Raw genomic sequence first — 5,527 nt, 5'->3', positions numbered from 1 at the left:
GTAGCAGAGTTACACATCAGATATGGACCTCCCTTATATGCACACTTACGAGACTTTAAATGTTGGAATTCTTGCCATATTCCCAAATACAAACACAACAAGTTGGATCTAAAGTCCTTCAAATGTATCTTTCTTAAATCTAGTGATATAGGTGAGATGTGCTATATTCTTTGGGATCCATAGACTTAGAAGGTTATCGTAGCTATAATGTTATGAGGATAAGATGCATATGAGACTAGAGCAAGTGGTTCAAATATGGAGGGTCATCTTTCAGGAGGAGCCTCCTATTATAACACAACCATCCCTAGTTAGACAGCCTACAACTGCTAATGATATAGTGACCCAGGATCCACCTATTGTGTAGGAACATAATATTAGACATAGAGGATAGATAGTGCATGTCCCACACTTGATTTTGAGATGCTCTACTAGAGCCTTACATCCTCTTGATCATTTTGAGCCCTCTATGCATTATGTCCTAGTGCATGATAGATTCTCATGAGGCCCTTACTTATGGGGAGGCTATGCACAAAGATGATAGTTACACTTGGAAGAGGGCCATGCAGTTTGAGTTTGATGAATTGCAAAAGAATCATGTGTGGGACTTGGTTTCCTTGCCAAATGGTAAAGATGCATTGCCATACAAGTGGATATATAAGTTGAAGAGCACCAACGGTTTCCCTAAGCCTGTATACAAGGTCTATTTGGTTGCAAAAGGTTTAAAATAGGAAAATGGAGTTGATTTTGATGAGATATTCTTCTATGTGGTCAAGATGATTACATGAAGCTTGGTTTTAGCCTTGGCTGCATAGTTAGATCTAGAGCTTTACCAAATGGATATGAAAATGAATTTCTTACATAGCGACCTATATGAGTATGCAAGTTAAGAGTCTCTATGAACTTAAGTAGGCACTTAGGAAATGGTATCACAAGCTTGATACTTTTATGCATTTGTAGGATTATTTCTACAGCGGTATGGATTCGTGTCTTTACTTGAAGGAGACCCTTGATGATAGCCTTATCATTTTGGTACTATATATTATGATATATTGATTTTTGGGATGCTCATACTAAGATGGATGCTTTGAAGACTAAGCTCAAGAAGATCTTTGAGATAAACGACATGGAGCATGTCTCTCACATACTTGGGATACACATTACATGCAATTGCTCTAAGGGACTTTTTTACTTGTCCTAAAAGTACATCCATAGAGTACTTGAGTGATTCCATATGCAAGGTGGTAAGCATATTGGTGGCTACTCCTTACATTCTTGTGTGAATGTTAGTCCAAGAGTTTATCCCTAGTCAAACGACGAGAAGGCCCAGACGGCCAAGATTTCGTATGCATCTGGAGTAGGGCAACTTGATATATGCTATGATAGCCACTAGAGCTTGATATAGCATTTGCAATGGAATTTGTGGCTCATTATATGGTGATATCTAGCCAATGACATTAGAATGCCATGAAAGGTATCATGAGATATCTTAAGGGCACTACAGATATGCGCATTTGTTATGGTGGCTAGGATACTGGAGTCATAGGTCACACAAACTCAGATTATATAGGACATGTAGACAATAGGAAGTCCACCTCTGGCTATGACTTCACTTTTACTAGAGATGTTGTTTCTTGGATGTCCAAGGTGCAAAAATGCATGGCCATATCTACCATTGAAGCTGAGTACATTGTAGCCACTAAGGCTTGCAAGAAGGTTAGACCATTTGATTGCAAACCTTGGTATGACTATGACTCCTACATTGCATTTGGACTCTATTGAGTGCCATCCAACTGGCACATAATTTGGTCTTTCATACAAAGACCAAGCACATTGAGGTTTGTTATCACTTCATCAAAGAGGAGATTGAGGAAAATGGATTAAGCTTGTCAAGATCTCTATATATGAGAATCCTATAGATTTGCTTATAAAAAATTTTCTAGTTGAATGTTATGCCTTTCTTGGGAAGTTGATGGGTATGATGAAGTAATATCTATTTCTCTTTTTTTTCTTATTATTTTCTCCTCACTCAAGCACATTCACCTTTAAGTGGGAGATTATTGGAGGTTAAAGACTACTTGTGCCAAGTCATTTACATTTACTTTATGCGCAGTGCTTGAACACCTGTAGATTGCAGGTGATATTTTCCCATCACTATCACGCTATTATTTATTATTTATTCTTTCTATAATAGTAGAATATGGAAAGGTAGGTCAAACATTATGACTATTAGAGTTTTCACATATCGCCTTGCTCTCTCTCTTACTTGAACCTCCATAGCTCTTGCTTCCTTTTGCTTCCACTTATGCATTAGGACCAAAATGTGTCAAAAATAACATTTTTGTTAATCACTGGATTAAGAAAAGGGCCAACGAGAGTTTGTCACACTTACAAAAATTTAAATTTTTGAATATGCTCCTAGCTACTCTACCTCCAAAGCTATATACTTTCTAGCATTCTCCTCTTATGCTTTGGCAGCACAACAAGCAGATATCAAATCCATAGCTAACTATAAGAGGAGAAAAATTTATGTTACAGAGGAAAGATGCCTAAGGATGAAGAGGATGTAAAGGCTATTTCAAGCTAACTAGCCCTTTGTATCTTTGGCTATTCTCATTTCATAAACATTTGTTGTATTCTTCATAGTGAGAATTTTCTATTCCTTGGATATTGTAAGTTGCTAAAGGCTCATACTCTTCCAGAAAATAACACCCATGAATTGGAAGAATGTGTTGGATTGTATAAGAAGCAAGAGTTAATTTATATCATTTGATCTTATTTTTCAAAAATACAAAGATTGAATTATTTCTCTATCATACCAAATGGAAAGTAATATCATTTTCTCCCCATGCTTCCTTTATTGATTGAATAAGATTTGTAATTGAAGATCTGTATTCTTTTGAATACTTGAATGACATCGGTTGTTGCCTTAACACTTTCAAAAAGATGTTAAGATGTCTCCAAACCTCCATTCGTAGAAATGAAACTTAGTACATGCTAGTCATATTTATCATGATCTCACATAACTCTCTCCAAACTCCCATACTATGTTTACTTGTTTTCCATTGTGATTTTTGAGAAATCTTCTAGCCTTTTCACCTCCCATAAATACATATGCTAAGATATATCTTGTTTTCTCTAAAGCTATTAGGTCATTTCTCAATTGAACTTGTCCCTTATGAAACCTCATTCTCGAGAGTAATGCCTCACATTTATCAATGTACTCATTCGATAAGGATATTGGCTTAATTGGATATGCATAGTCAAGTTGCAAAGCTTATCAATTATTCTAATCTTTGCATGCAAAGTAAAAATATGAACATTCTTAAGAGAGATTGAAGAATAGGATCCCATATGCCCTCCTTATTTTTGAATTTTCTTAAATCTATAAAATCACTAGTCGTGACTCTTCTTACTAGTCGTAAATTACTCCAATCTTTAGATCCCATGCTTTCCATGTAATAAATGCAAAGATATTTTGCATTGGCCCCATTGCATATCCTAAGTATGCATTTGATAGTCTTTAAGTCAGTTAACTGATATGCCATTCTACATTGAAACTACCAACTCCATCAACTATTAATGTTTCTCCTTCACCTTAAGACTTAATAATCTCAAGAATACATGTATGCATTAGGAAAAAATGAACTTAGAAATGGGACTTTTAGTCCTCCCCCCTCCTCCTTAAAACAAGAAAAAGAGGAGAGAATAATAGTAAAATAATATGCTTCTCCTTTCACTTTTTGCAATCTTATTTTACCTTTTTTATATTATCCACAAAGGATTTGCTCAAATTCCTTCTCTCTCCTCACCCAAGAACCCTTTTTCAACCAAATTTTATATTCAAAAAGGATTTAGATATAGGAGTGTGGTGCTTGAGTTTTAGTGTTAAATGAATAGTAGATATGAAGTAATTGATCTATTTCAATAAAAAACAAGAAAAATAAAATTTCAAATTTTCCTTTTAAGATATTTTAGAAATTTTTATATCATAGATTTCTAGTCCAAAAAAAGCTTATTGGTCAATTTTTCTATTTTTTGGAGATGTTTTTGGAGGTAAATTTGAATTTTCTAAAATACAAGAACTCTTGGATACCCCTACTCTTTGAGCCATTTTTCTCCATTTCTTTACTCGCTCATGGCTCTTTTGTGACCTCTTCTCTATGATTATGCAACCTTCATTAATATAGAGAACTATTTACACTTCTCTTGCTCACAATAACTCATCCATAACCACTGTATGCAATCTATTATCCTCCCTCACTGCACTAAGCTACCTCCTTCCCCTTGATACCTTTGTGTGCCTCTTTGTGCATCTCTATTATATCTCTTGAGAAAACCAAGCTTAGCCCTCCATTTCTATTAACATCTCTATGCATCCCTCCAACCTATCTCCATATAGTCACTGAACCAACTATTTCCATTAATGTCTTTATGTGTCCATCTTAGTGTCTCTACTTATGCCTCTCTAGTCCATCATTGTAAAATCAATAGCATTGTGTCATTTGGCTTCTCTCCAATCTAACTCTCTAAATAATAAACCTCATATTTTCATTAGCATCTCTGTGTAATCAATTCATATACCTATACTAGTTAACAAAGAGGGTGGAAGGAAGAAAAAGAACAAGCAAAGGGTGACATGTTGCACCGATGCACGATAAAGAAGATCCCACTTGGAAGCCCATCTTCAATATTCCATTAGATCATGTTCATATTTTTTTATTGTATGTTTTTATTAGAATCATGGAGAAAATGGTAAAATATGGCTATATTTGATTTTCTTACAAAATACAACAAGAAAAAAAAGCCATTGCAACATGTAGGAATTTGGAGCGAGTGCTATCAACAATTGGGCTATACAAGCATCAAGTAACGATGGAAAAAGATGAGAAGAGATCATTAAAAAATAGTAACTTACCAAAAATGCATTGCTTTGGAGGATCAAAGGCTAGAAAGGTTATTTGAACACCCATCAGTTATGAGAAAGCAAATTCATAGTGTGTAGGCCATAAGATTATGATGGGTGGAAAAAGTTGCATACTATAGTTTCCAATTGAAATAATGGAGGTAAAACAAGGTTGGCCAAAGCCAAGATTTGGATTAGTCTCGATAAATTAGATCCCTTGCTTTGAAAGATGGTGTTTAATAATGGAGATAAGCAAGAGTTTATCCATGTTGTGCATAGCTTCTACAAAAACATGGTGGAAGCATGGGACAAAAGTTCTATCACACATTACATGATACATACTAAGTCAATATTTTAAAAGTGTATGAATTGTATAAATTATTAAGCATATTTTTACTCATGTGTGATATCTGCCTTTGTAGCATATCCTTGAGGCACATAGGCCATATTTGTGGAAAAGAAAAGCATCGGAGTTTGGTCAATGCAAGGGATGGAAAATTTACATTAGATAGCACATGGTACACACAAAGAAAAAATGGTTCTTATGGAGAGGTGAATGGCAACAATCCAATGATCCAATTGCTATCTTGGTGGTACAAGATCATAGTAGCAGATGAAGCAAAA

The sequence above is a fragment of the Lygodium microphyllum genome, chromosome 1, assembly GCF_053477565.2.
Source record: "Lygodium microphyllum isolate KBCC chromosome 1, Lygodium_microphyllum_v1.1.10, whole genome shotgun sequence".
In the NCBI taxonomy this organism is placed as follows: domain Eukaryota; kingdom Viridiplantae; phylum Streptophyta; class Polypodiopsida; order Schizaeales; family Lygodiaceae; genus Lygodium; species Lygodium microphyllum.
This window is presented reverse-complemented; position numbering follows the sequence as displayed.